Raw genomic sequence first — 14,900 nt, forward strand, 5'->3', positions numbered from 1 at the left:
CTGAAGTGGTGTGTGACAGTTTGCTCATAATCTTGTGACCTGTGAACTGAAAGCAAGTGCAACTAATGCACTGTCTTTATAGACATATCATTCTTCTCTTACTGATAATTTACATGAAAAGTACAACTGAGGAACATTTCATGTCCCTTGCTGGTGGTATCATAAAGCCACATCATAGATTGCTCCTGCCCTCTGGGCATGCTTGCATGTATATTTACAAAATAAAACCTACTGGGAAGCAGTTCTGGGATTTTGGGGTTTGCAGGATTTTTAAAATATAATGTCTCTACTTTTTTGTGTTATTCATTGATTTGGTTAATACTTTCCATGGATCACATGTAGGAAAGTTGGGGGAGAAGTTGTGAGGACAGATAATTATTACCAAACATAGAAGTTGTGTAATAAATGAATGAAGGAGGAGAAGAAATACTAAAGTAATAAAAATAGTTACACCCTTTTACATGGCCAGTGGAAAGCCTAAATGAAGGAGTAATATAGACCACATGTGTGTGTTGTGCTGAGCATAATTTTGCTAGGAATGATTTCCAGCACAAAACAGTAGAAGGTAAGCAGGAAAAATCTGGGTGTATTGCAGGAGATGTCTTGCTGGCAGGGCTCTGTGAGCACCTGTAAGAATTTGTGGAGCCACAATGTGGTCAATGACCTTACTCCTTGGGCTGCAGTTTTATGGCATAAAGATAACTGAAATGATCAACAGTCATTGACTAGTCAAAGAAAAATGATCAATAGTCAGTGATGAAGCATAAACAAGCTATCCTTGAATTACCCAAGAGAAGGGACTGGCTGTACTGATTCAGGTTGTCCTTCAAATCTGGGAGCTTGTAAGAGCTGAGGCAGCCCTCTGCAGAACTTCCCCGCCGTGGTGAATCTCTCTCTTTACAATCTTTAAAGTGATAATTTCAAGCCTCACACTGTCTGTCTAGAGCCTGTGGATAAACTGTCATTAACCTTCTTAGAGCTGCTGACACAGTTTGCTGGTGGCACAACAGGCAGCTCTCCAGCCTCTCACCTAAGCAATAAAATCATCATGCACATGGTGAAGTTTTAGTTTTCCAAAATTGGGCAGTTCAGGGCAGTAGTCCAAAACCTTAATTTTGTGGTAACTAGAGTTGATAAATGAGGACATCACACTTAAATAAGATTTCAAGGCCTTGATGGTCAGTGCAGGTAGCTGTGGTTCACAAAATGGATCTGGGGCCTTAATGAAATTATTGTTCCAGACAAATACCCTGCCTGCAGGACCAAATTTATTTTCCTGTCCAAAGTCAAGGAGTTGTCCCCTTGATGTCTTCTGTGGTAAGAACCATGAAGCAGGAATTCAGATTAATTTTTATATGATTTCTTCAGTATAGCCCACGTGAATGTTGTCTTTGTCACATCAACCCAGGAGAACTTTGCCTGGAAAGGCAGCTGGCCTCATTACTGTGAGCTCTGTTCCTCTAGGGTCAGACTGTGTCTCTAGACACCAATTTTTATAAATGTGATTGCTCCAAGGAAGGAATTGCCTTTATTTCTTTCATTTGTTGGAAGAAAAGTAATTTACTTCTGTTTTCCAGCCTCTCACCCACACTGGCTCAGTTTTGTGACTGGTCCTAAAGGAAAAGCCAATTCTTTATTCTTTCCAAATCACCCTTCCAGAGAAAATAACAGTAGCTATGTAGTTCCTACTCTTTCCACCCCTCTGAGCCCATAGGGGATGTATGCAGAGACACAATCCAAATAGTGCCTCTGCTTGTAGTATTCCTATTTTTTCAGTCTAGAAAGGCTGTGTACAGCTCAAAAATGAAACTGACCCACTGCAAAAAATTATATGGGGGACAAAATGGATTCTTGGAACCATGTTCACATCCAGAGCAACAGGTCTACCTTTGGCAACATTCTCTGACATCACGAGGTACAAGGAACAACTATTGCTATGCTTGTTAGTGCAGGTGAATTTTAAAAAAATATTTCATACCTCCCTGATTCTCCTGTGGAGAAAGACAGGGATTTTTTTTTTTTTTCTTTCTTGCTCTTTTTGTTGCTAACAATTTACTTTTAATATCACAACATATATTTCTCCTGAATTATTTAACATAAATGCATGAATTGTTATGCAGTCTTGTAGCATAGGGATGCATGTTACAAGGAATATTTGAGTATAAAATTTCATGATTTAAAAAATCCTGCAGAGATTAATGTAATCCTGCTTTCTTTGGCAATCTAAATCCATATGAGCAGGGTAAGTGCTCATCTGGGAGGTTTGAGGGATCACCTGGGCTGTGCAGGTAAAAGGGGATATCTGTGCATGGGTAGGATGTGCATTTACAGCTCTTCTGTGAAATGAGGTTTGCTAAAGGGTTTTGTGACTGCCTGCAGTGCGTGGTACAAATGTGATGTGTCACTATTAACACTAAAAACTGAAAGGATACTTTATGGACTGCCTCTCAACAAGGGAGATTTGTGAGGGCAGAAAGCAAGGCCCCTGTGCTGCTGCTGGTCCCCTCAGGAGGCTGTGGTGGAGTGCCAAAACTGAATAATTTTGAAACTAAATATCTTTAAATGGATTCTTTGTTAATTTAAAGGAGCTAGATTGAGGAGAACAGAGGCTTCTCTGGGGAATTTAATGGCTTTGTTGTGCAACACAAAGACAGTGTTTGAATCAAGATGTGGATACTTCTAGCAAGGTTTTTTCTAGCAACATGAGCCATTCACTGCAATTTCTTCAGAACCCAATTTCTAACTCTGGAGTTTGTATCGGCTTTTTGAGATTGCCTATCTCATCTTCTGAGCTAACTTCTCCTCAGTGGAGGATCTGTAATGAGGTGCTTCTGTCACTGATCACTGAGAGTTCCACACAGATTGCGCTGTGATCAAAGACAATTTCTCTTTTCTCTAATGGTAAAGCTCTTGATTTACTGCAAGGCAGCAGGCTGGTCTCTATGCCAGCACACTTAAATGGAGGGATTTTTTGCTTTACAAGGCTATTTTTTCATGCACAAAAAACAAATCAAAAATAAGAGGAGGTGGAGAGCAGAGAGCAGTGCAAACATGAGTAAAAACTTGTATTTTTCATCATTGGAATGGATCTTGATATGGGATTTGTTGAACTTATTAGCTGAGCTTCAGTGCAGCTGTGACATTTAGTGTCATCCAAGAATATGCTGGAGTGACATATTGAGATGTCTTTAGAGACTAACTTGTTCTTTAATGTGATTTAAGACATTGGAATTTAGGTGCAGCTTCATTTGGACTTTGTCAATACTGGGAGGATGCAGCTTCATGCCACAGGTGCTGGACACACAAGAACTCCCATGGTGGTACTGCAGGTGCTTGGTTAATGTCCTACTCCCCAGGGGGTTTCGTTCATCCCAGCCTGGCTGCTGCTCCTGCTGCTTCCAGAACCAATATTTTGACAGTCAGAATCAACAAACCTGGAAAGAAGTTCAGGTTTATTTCAGAGCAAAGATTTGTTTGATGGATCAGAGAGCTTCAGCAGTGTGGCCCTAAACTCTGCCAGTTACAGAGTGGTGAAGGGAAGAACAAGTAGAATTCTCTAGAAATTCTTTATTTACTATAAAATCCCACACCTTGGATCTTTTTCTCTTCTACACTATGTATTTTGCTTACCTCCCTGCTGAAAATCTTATAAGCTGTTTTCCTCTGCAGAACCCCTGTGATTACTCCTTAGACTTTATACAACAAATTTGACCATTGAAGAGGGCTGCTTGAACCAACATGATCCAGGAATAACTATCCTGAGAACAGTCTCCTGAGACCTCACAGTTTTATTTTATGCACTGGAGGCAAAGGCTTCAGGCCTCTGGCAATTGGTGTTACAGATCTCAGTCAGGTCACTTTGCTGCTTTGCTCCAGAGAAAACAATAAAATAATTATTCAGGAGGAATATTTGAGAACTTGAAGCACTCTTTCATTACACCAGAGCCACGACTTGGCAAACAATAAACAATGGGAAAGTTTGTCTTAGTACACAATTCAACAGAACAAAAAAAGCTGGAATTCTTTTAACAAAGTGTGTTCTCTTCTCCTCAGACATTTTGAAAACTGATGTCACTTGTAATTCTTCAGGAAAGAAAAAAATCCCTGCAGTTTGCAGTACATCAATGCAGGCATTTTTCTCCTGTCTAATCTATAAAAAGACATTGTATACAAATGTTATTTTCTCTGCCAGAAATGCATTCCTGGAACATAATAAAGGCTTTTCTGTTGTTGTTCAGTAATTTGGATAATAGTTTCTCCATGAAGTCTCATAACATTTATTTACTCCCATAAATGATTAGACCAAGTGGTTTCAGCAGTCAGAACTGGAATCTCTCTGCAATAAGCTTTCTTACTGAAATAATTCTGTAAACATTATGCCTAAAATAATTTCAAATGACAAATTTATATGAATAACATAATACAGATGTGAAATAAATCTGTAGAACTCTGTATAAAGTACAGAAAATTTTACTGGAAGAATCATCAACCATGTAGATTAAACTAAGCAAAACTTTTTCTAGAATTATTTTCTAGAATCATTGACAGCCTTAAACAGTTACAAATATTTCTTGTTTGGAACAACTAGATTGCAGTTATGGTGGCAACAGCACTTTTTTACTTTCCTGTAGCCCCTATTAGTTGCAGTGTAATGGAAGGGAATTTGAGAGGAGTATTTCTCTCACATGGTTTGGCAGGTGTGGGAGGGAGAAGGACCTTGGCTCATGTGTAAAATTGTTCTACATTATGTGAAGAATTGAAGGATCTGATGGGAGCAAGGCTGGGTTGGAATCAGCACTCACACAGCCAAACCTGGGGAGAAGTACTTGTGGACCAGCCTGTGTGTATCTGCTACAAGGGACACCTCACTTGCCAATCCTCATTTGTACATAACCCACTGGGAAGATCAGTAGTGCTACATCCTCTGTCACTAGAGCTGAAATTCTCCTGCTTTTTTTTAATTTGCTTTGCTTCCTTGGCATCTTGCCTTCACCTACTGGTTCTGGTTTACAATGCTCTTCTTGCATGCTGGGAGTAATAATCACTGAAGGTGACCAGAACAGTGCAAATGAATGTATTTAAATTAAAGACGATTCCTACCTGTTTTGGTTTTTGAGGATCTGTTTTATTCCACTATTTCCTAGTGGTGCTCATTTCATCTGAAGATGGAATCACTTGCTGATGGATTAACAGCCCTCATTTTCTTCACCGGGGTACTAGGTAACATCCACCTTCAATCAAATGTTTGAAGTCAAAATTGGACTCAGAAGGCATGAAAAGATGATGCCTTTAAAAACTAATATATTAGAAAGTTCTTGGGACTCTGTGACATGAGAAAAAGGGAAGAAATAAGAGAGGTATAAATACCTCTCTGTCTGCAGGGCCATCATTAAAAAGTTCAGTGTGGGGGTCCATGAATGTGTTGGGAGAGCCCTCTCTGCCACAGTCTCTTCAGGTCTGGAATTCAGGTAACAGAGCAAACCAGACTTAGCCTGATTCTGGTTTTCCAATCATCTGATGCATCCTGTAGCTAGAAATATTATGAGTGTCATCACGTATCTCTCCCAATGACACCTTTTTTAGCTGGAAGCATAATGGATTTCAAAGATATTGGAGGGTGAATGTGTTTTTTTTCAAATTTGTCTTTTTTTTAAAATAAAATTTTTGCTTGACTTGCATCTGAAGGCGTACTTGTTTTTTGGTTTTGTGTTGGTTCAATAATACTGTCCCCCCAAAATCTGCCTTTTTCCCTGAAATCAGACCTCAATTTTCAATAACTTCATGGGAGTGTTTCATTTTTATGAGTGGCTTTTAGGCCTCACTGGGTCCTACAGGGTTGAGGTCCCTTTGCACTCCTTTGCATCTTCCTGCTGCCATCAGTGGCTGCTGGCTCTCAGAACAGGATTACTCCATGGAGTGCTGAAAGTAGGTTAGGCTGAAGCTTTCACAAGCCTCCCTGGAGGAGTTTCAGATGTGCAAATCCCAGTGAACTATCATCTCAGCGAAATGTCACTGAGACATCACACGGACAGGGCTGACTCCCTTTGCTTCCTCCTGGAAACTTTTGGAAATTGGAAAAGGATCTGCAGTGTCAAGAGAGGTCAGAGTGCACGTGTAAAGTGCTCCTGTATGCGCATCTCGCCCAGCGCTGTTCCTAAAGTTTCCGCTGGGACAACGTGTTCTTTTTAGCTGGGCAATTAGAATATGAAACAGAAAAAGGAGGTCATCTAAATAGGGCCCCTTTGTAATATCTTACATAATACTGTGCATGGCAAGAATGACTTATTGACCCTACTTAGGGCACAGAGGGATGATAGACAGTTCATAATCCTTCCTGGGCATGGATTGCTTTCAAGTTGGTGGTGCTGTGTTTGTTGAAAAAATGCTTTTTATATGTATTTAGTATGAAGAAAGCTATGGTTTTAAGAAAAGAAAAATGATAACTGAGAAGACTGTTCTCACTTTTGTGAGATTTCTATCAAATCAGTCTAATAGTAATAAAAATAATTGGAAAATTTTTGCAAGGTTAAAAATGGGTTTGGTCTTGTCTTGATACTCAGGAGAACCTGTCACTTAGGCCTGTGTTTTTGGAAAGACTGAGGTATTCTAAATCCCACCTAAACACTTCACCTTCTGGATGCTCCATTTTTCTTGAATATATTTCAAGTTTTCTTCACACCAGTAAAGAATTAAACTTTTATTTTTCCATTTTAGGTTTCATTTAAAGTTATTTATAAATAGAAAAATTGCAAAATTCTCAGGTTTGGGCTTGTTTAACACACCTGAAGACAAACTACAGAAGAAAAGCCATGAAATGATATCTTTCCACAGCTAATTTAAAAAAATCTCTTTTTTTTTTTTAACCAAAGGAAGTATTTTATTAGAGAGAGCAGTGAAAACTTTTGATCACTGAACATTTTTAGAGTTTTTGGCTCATATCTAGTTAGGATCTTCCTCAAACCACACAAGGATTCAGTTGTTGCAAATGTGCAGTGTAATGTTGATATCCTTTTATCTCTTTTCAACCTTACCCTCAGTGTGTATGCACACGTACATGCAGGTCTGTTTCTGTGCAATCTAGAGAAATTCTGAGGAAACACACTTGTACACATGAATTGTGTAGTGTCTCATTCTGCAAGGATGAAATGATGTTATATCTCTTCGGTCAGTCATACAGAGTTATGGGTTTTTAATTTCCAGAATTATCAGTCAGCCAGGTTTGCAGAAGGTTTTTAATTTCCAGAATTATTATACAGCCAGATTTGCATAAACACTGTCTGGCTTGTCCAAATACCCTCCCTGTGATGTCCCCCCATTCTCCCTGAGCTTCAAAAAAATATTGTCCTCTTGGCACTCTGTGATTTCCTATTTAACAAGTAAATGTCAGGGCCAGGGGAGGCTACAGACCTGAAAAGTAGCATTCAAAAGGACATCCCATGATGTTGCAGTGTCTGGGTTTCCTTTTAACAGTTACAAAGAGAACATTAACACCCGATAATAGAAATTTTTTCTGTTTCACAGTTCTGTGTGTAACTGTAATGGGGATTCAGTCTATTTTTATTTTTTTTTTTTTAAATAGTGCATGGGTATGGTCAGTGAAACAGCATCTTCTCCCAACCCTCCTGCAACACAAGTCCTAGAAAAACCTTTAAAATAATTGTTTATAGTTCAACCCCACCAGCTTTGATGCATTTTCCACCTACCTGTAAACACAGAGCATAAAACCATTGTTAATAGACTAAATTCTGACTGAATTTACTGAGCCAAATATTAGACAGGGCTGGTCTGGCTGTTCTGGCTGAGGGCTTTGGAGTATTGAGACTTTTGGAAAAGGAGCTGATCTTTCCCTGCAAAGAGCCTGAACTAAACAATAAGGTATTTTGGTAATCAGTCCATTGTTGTTTTCTGTGCCCTATTAGTACAATGTACCAAATAACACATTTCTATCTCCAGTACCCTTAAAAATAGTTTTGCTGCAGTTGGAAAAATTATTTTGCAGTTCAATTTCCGCAGTCAGAGGCTTTTCATTAGCACAGCTTCCTACGACATTAGTTTATTCTGCATGAAGTTCAGTCATATTATGGAATATCACAGAAGTAAGTATCTAGGTGTACAGGTTTTTGTAATCAGTCCCTGACAACATCTGTCAAAACAATATGGGAAAATCCTGGGTCATGTTGTCATTACAGAATGGGACTGTTTGTTTATTCAATAGAAGAAATAAAGCATATTGAGAGAAGGCCAGAAGAGTCACTCTGACTCAGTTACTGAGATTTCCAGCCTCCAGCTACAGGATTTTGGTTCCAGCATTTCACATCAATAATAAACAATCTTTATGGGAACCATGGAATGATGAAAATGAGATCACAAATTGGGAGCTAGGCTATATATTTTTTGATCTGTTGTATGCTACAGTTTACATTAGGGTCAATCTCAAGACCAGAAAGAGGCAGTACCACAGCATTTCAAATAAATGTTTGCCAGCTATATGAGATACTGTCAATAATTCATCATTGTAATTCTTCCAGGATGGTCTGTTGATGCAAACTGTCAGAGCACATGGTCATAATATCAGCATTTATGTGATTTACAGTCCTACAAAATGGCAAATAACTAGAAATTTCTTCCATTGAAAGTATGCATAGGCTCTTTGGATGTCAGAAATAGCTTGTGTGACAGCTGCAGCATGTATAAATCATGGTCAACTGTTTAAAGTGTTCTCTGTATATGAGTACATGCACTTATGCTGGCATCTTCATAGTCCATTTCCAATATGTGAGTGACAGATTGTACTTTATGTAATTGTGCAGTTTCCTATGTTTTTATTAACTCTTTCATCCCCCAATGAGTTCTGTGGTTACAACAGTATATCTTGGTCAGTAGAAGTGGTAAAGATCAAAATTCAAATATTTCCTTACCATGCAGCATCTCCAGGGCCTGTGGGCTTTTTCAGTAATTTAGGTCTTTGGCAATATACTAAAAATTGTATTGCACAAAGTAGTTTATAAAACTTTTTTAAAGCGTGTACTCTTGTTCAGAAAGAAACCAGGAAATGGTGACTCATGTGGTAATTTATTTTTGTGTCTTGAAAAAATTCAGGTGAGAGGCATTCTTTGATGGCAGCTGTGTACGTGCTGGTAGCAGTGGGAAGAGCTTCCTCATGTTTCAGCTCAGTTCCCATCTTTGCACCAGCCTTGGTTCCAGAGCTGTTGGGGTCTCTATATGCCACCAAGCACTGCCCTTACAAAAAAGTGAAGTTGCTCCCACTTGTCCAAACCTTTCATTTTCATAGACTGATCTTTTATCAGCACATATTAATTTTGAACTAGGCCAGGATTTATCAGGCCCTGAAGGTGTGATTTGGAGCACTGGATTAGAAAATGTATTTACCGTGGAAGGAGTGAGGACCACTGAATTGTTTGGGGTTATTTTTCCTTTTTTTTTTTCTAGCATGGTGTGCAGGTAGAGCTGAACCAAATTCCTCTTTCTAGCACCACTGTGGGAGCTGAGTGCCATGGAGACAGAGCACAATCCTTTGAACTGGAAACTCATGTGTTATAAGGATACTTAGCAGCTTTAAGCATTTTACAAAAGCAGAATTTCTGTGGTGAAGGGAGCTCCATTCTTCCCAGGGGTATGTCCACTGGATGATATCATTCATACTTGAACAGGAATGAAGGAAGAGAAATGGGAGCAAGGGGCAATCTCTGTCATTCAGTCAAGGTAGGAGAAGTGGTGTTACACAGGATTCCCCCTTGTCTTCCTCCTTTTAACCATATAGTCCCATGAAGACACTTTTACAGTTATTAGGTGAGTGACTGGAAGCCATAAATATTGGAGGGATTTGTGACAGTGCACAGGTATTTGAGTCTTTAAAGCCAAGTCATGAGAAAGAGTTGCCTGCTATAAGACTCTTCAGTGGGTATCAGCAGGGTTGCAATGCCAATACCCTTGGCTCTGTATAGAAGATAAATTTGGTTTTTGTATGAAGAAAGTTTTAAAGCTTTATATCTTTCATTAGAGTAAGGAATAAAACCAATATGCAAGTTTGGGGGCACCTTGTGCAAGCACAGCACACCTCACTGTACTGAATGATGTGCAATGGAAGATCCTATAGCAGCTTTTTTCCTGGAAACCCACATGGATGTAGCTTCATTTTAATGCAGGATAGCTGTGGCTGTGTGTGCCAGTCCATTTCTGTCCTACCATTCCCCATGGATTTCTCTTCCTCTCCTTTTTATGGTTTCTCAGAAGTGCACGTGTATCCTTGTGGACAGAGAGAGTTCATGTGCGTGAGCAGCAGGGATGATTTTCCTCCTGGGAGCTGAGCTGAGTCACCCTGAGCTGTGATAGGGAACAGGGGAGGAGGCGGGAGAGCATTCCTGGGATGGGGAGAGGGACTGAGGCTGCTGACAGCTCCCTGTGCAGCTTTGGGCTTGGTGTGAAGAGCAGCTGTGACATGAGTGACTGTGGATTTGTGAAATCACTGCTGTGCCTCGCTACTTCTGTTGTTTCGTCCTGGAACAAACCTGGGTTTGTATGTCCTCTGCAGGGTGCCATGACTGAAATGTGTGTCTGCTGTTCCCTGGAGGCTGAGAACTATCATTCTGGAGTCTGAGATGGTAGGGATGAGCCACAAGCAGTGTGAGGTTTCCCCCTTGGCTTTGGATCTTGTTCAGGAATGTTCTTTGTGGGGGCCTTTCTCCTTTGGTGGTGCTTGGTGTGGTGCAGCTTGTGGTACGTATGCCCAAATCCCACGGAAGGTAATGGATCCCCATGGACATCAAGTCATTCTGTCAGCTTTTAATTGTGGTGTTAAATACATGGGCATGAGGCAGTTTTGTGCCAGTGCCTGTGACACAGAGGCTCGTGAGGCAAGAGCTGCACCACCATGGGGGTCCTTGCCCAGCCCCAGCCCCTTGCAGCATTTCCTTAAAGTCTTGGTTGCAGCTCAAGATTTTTTGGAAGGAGGGAGATTTTGCCTAAGCAAATGTGTCAATACATGCCTGTTGGAAAGCTCTGCTAAATAAATCATTATACTGTTGCTCAGTACAATTTATTGTAGTCTGTCAATATCTTGGTTTAAATTTCTTTTAGATAGGAAAAAAAGTATAGGTTTTCTTGGGGAAAAACAGTGAGGCTGAAGGCAAAAATCTTGTAGGCTGCTTTGGGAAGGGTGGCAAAAACCCCCCTGAGAACTACACTTTAATGTTTATTAAAAATCCTCTGTTTTCAGTGAAGCTGCCTTTAGGAAATGCTGTGATTTTACTTCAGTGATGTGCTAAGAAGAAAAACAGAATTTCTGAGCTGTTGTCTCAAGCTTTATAGAGGTTGAAGGTTTATGTTCTGCTTGTGTTTTGATAAATTTTCCTTGCAGGCATAAGGTGTAGAAACTTTTAATTAAAGCTTAAATTCTAGAGCAAGGAGTAAGTGTTGTGGTAAGGTGCAGGCACTTGGTCGTTGTGTAATTCCCAGAAAAGATTTCTGTGAGGCTGAGGTGGCTGGTTAGAGGGCTTGAGCACCCACAAACTCAGGTGGAAGATATTCCAGGTGAACATCTTCCTTGGGAAGTGTCTCTGGTGCTGCCTTTCTTCCAAAACCTGTGTTGTTTTCCTCAAAGATGTTTCCAGAGTATGACAGCTTAAGGACAACAGTTTTCAGTATGTTTGAAAAGTGAATACTTCCTAGTTAGAAGATGTGGCATTAAACATTCTGAGGTGAGTTCCTGGCATTTTCTGGAGAAGCCAAGTGCCACCCAGCCAGACCAGGAGGTGTGGAACAACAGAGTCAGAACTGGACTGTGCTGCTTCGATTCTGCTTTGGCATTGTTTGGGACAAGTGCTCTTTTAGTTCATAGCACCAAAAACTGCCATTCCCCATGGAAGCAGGGCCATTCTTTCAGGAGTATAAGGCATGACCATACACATTTTTGAGTAAATAAAGCCATGTTGGCTTCAGTGCCTTGGTGTCAGACAGCCCCACTCCAGCACACATGGGGTGTCTTGTCCTAAGCAGCTGCTTGGGTGATGAGCAACTGTGGTTTCAGCTCCTGACACCAAACATTTCTGAGCTAAACCAACTCTGTGGGGATGATCACAGTGGAACAGTGACCTGGAATCACCTAATGTCCCCATATGGTTTGACTCTTCACTCAATTTAAGGAGAATTACATCTGAATAGCTAAAATCAACATTCTTCCTTCTCTTACTTGAGAAGTGATGGTAGGATTTTAATAACTACAGAGAACCTGAGTATGTAGACTAATTTTCAAGATGTATATAAATTGTATGTAACCTTTAAGGGAGTTGATGGACACTGTCACTTGCTGGGTTTGTCCTTCTAGGGGATAAAATCTAATGGCTGCATATATATTTAAAAATTGTTGTGGCTGCAGGGAAAATATTGGAGGACATTTTCACCGGCTTGGAGATTAGAGAGGCCTTTTTGGCAGGAAGAAAATGTAGTTTGCTTGTAGCACCTGCATATACTTGCATGTCTATGATCTTCCAGTTTTTACAGCCTGTGGTGACTATTATCTCCTTGATATACATGCAAAATTCATATTATGTTCTTCTGGAAGTTCTGCTGGGTGGAGAGCAAATACTGCACTGCCTAGTACAAACAGTTCCTTGAGAATGCTACATTCCTACATTTATCTGTCATGTAGAAAAAATGCAACTAGAGAACTTATTTTTAGCATAGTTTCTGACAGTAGTAATTAAATAGATTTTAAAAACCATACCATGTAATAGTAAAGCAACTCCTGTCATTATATTTACCATTTCTGGTACATAACCCCTATTAAGTTACAGTAGCATTTGCTGTTTATTTTTATGACAACTGTCTGGTCATTGAATACTTCTGAGGAGAGAAGAGGAGGAGGGGAAAGACGATACCAAGCTTATTTATATTAATTTCACTATATTTTAGTAACATTCCGTTTAGTCTTGGTTGTAAACTTTTCTTTTGTAATGCATCTGGGCAATCTAATTGTCTTAATCTGTTGCAAGTATGATGATCAGGATGTTGATTTTGGTGGAAATTTTCAGGTATGTCGGGCAGCAGCTGGAAACCACAGTTAATGAACAGCCCTATTGGATTCAGCAAAGATGCTGAGAATTATTACAGGAGGTTTCCAGTGCTGCAGGTGGAGAAAGAGAAAAACCTGAACTGTAAAGTTGTCATTTTATCATTTGTCCAGAATTGTTAAATATTCAGTACAAATTTTTGACACCCAAGTAAAAGTTAAAAAAATTCAAACATTCATGGCTTGACTTTTTCAGAGGTAGTGGTAACCCTGGAGGTCCTGCATGGTGAATGAACAATAATTGAGTATTAATCTGTGAATATTTTGTAAATAAAGTTTTACATTTTATGTAAAAGTTTCTGAAATGCACAAGCCCTAAAAACAAAAAGCTGGCTTTAGACTTTTGTCTACAAAATTAGCAGTAAATCACTACAAAATAGCAATTCTACACCACTTCTCAGTGCAGATGTTTCTAATCTTAATGGTAAGGTTGCACAGAGTGACAGCTGTCCTGTCGTGTCTTATTTTGCAGCAAAACTTTCATGGAGACTAACCCAAAGACTGTCTAGCTCAATATAATTACCCTAATTTCTCTAATTTGCAACTGTACTTCACATAAGGTGAAATGCTGACCCTGCAATGGGAATGAGAAAAGCCTTTTAGAGTAAGCATTTTTTGAATACAATGGAATACCCAAGTTTCCTATAGAATTAGAATGACTATTATGTTGATATTGGTTGGGGTAATTACAGTTAGATTATATCATAAAAGCACACATCAGCATTAGAGTTCTGGCTGAAATCCTGATATTTTAAAAATCCTTTGAGTGGCAGAAAGTCCTAGGTATTAATTTGGCCTCATTACAGTAACAAAAAGAGATCCTGATATGACCTAAGGCTGCATAACAATAATTTCCATCTGTTAAAAGACGTGTGCCAAAGCTGGAGCACAGCAGAAATTTTTCTTCTCCAAACTTCTGGGATATTTGAAAGAGTTCTGAAATGAAATGGAGACAATGTGCACAATGTGCCTAATTTAAAATGTCTTGAAATTGTCCATTTACCTGTGGCATCATATAAACAACACTAACAGATAACACCCACTCATATAGAGTAAGATACACTTCTGCATGCTGAGCACTGCTGTATCTGTAATTTTGGAGGGATAAGGAAACAGCACCAGGGCAGGGCAGACGTCAGAGAAGATGTTCCAGGTGTTTGCCATGACTGACCTCTAGGTCAACACACAAGACTTGACCCAAATCGTTCAACAAAGCAACCTGGTACATAAAGTAGAGCAAGAATATCTGTGTTAAAATTGTAAAGGCTTCATATTTCCAGGATATTCCAAATATTGTAAGCAAGTGGTTCTGGTTACTGACAGCTAATCCTTGTTATTAATACGTGTGTATCCATGAGTGGATGAAAGCTAAGAGCATGGCACTCAGCCTTTGAAAACAGGTTGGGCTGCTCACCTGAACTGCTGAGATTATTTGAAATGGAGGGAACGTGGAGCAGATCCCAGCAGCAATGGTCAGTCTGCTCTTGGGTTTCTGCTCCTTTGCAGACAAAGAGCAGTGAAGGGGCCTGGGCCTTAGCCCTTCATTTGATCAAAAAGCAGGGTTGAGTGTTTCATGCTTCATGCTCCTGCAGACCATTTCAAAGGTGGCACTTAACCTCTGAGTGACTTTTATTCTTTCAGTTAAGAATGGTGTTCTAGGATGAATCAAATGAACTCACACCACGACTAGGAAAGCCTTTTCAGGTTGTGACTTATGCTGTGAAGATAAAGAATTTTCCTGCCTTTTTCTGAAAGCAAAATGAACACTTTTAATACTTCTGTGGTCATAGGGCAGTGTCGTGTGGAGAAACTG

The sequence above is a fragment of the Poecile atricapillus genome, chromosome 5 (genome assembly GCF_030490865.1).
Source record: "Poecile atricapillus isolate bPoeAtr1 chromosome 5, bPoeAtr1.hap1, whole genome shotgun sequence".
NCBI classification, from domain to species: Eukaryota; Metazoa; Chordata; class Aves; order Passeriformes; family Paridae; genus Poecile; species Poecile atricapillus.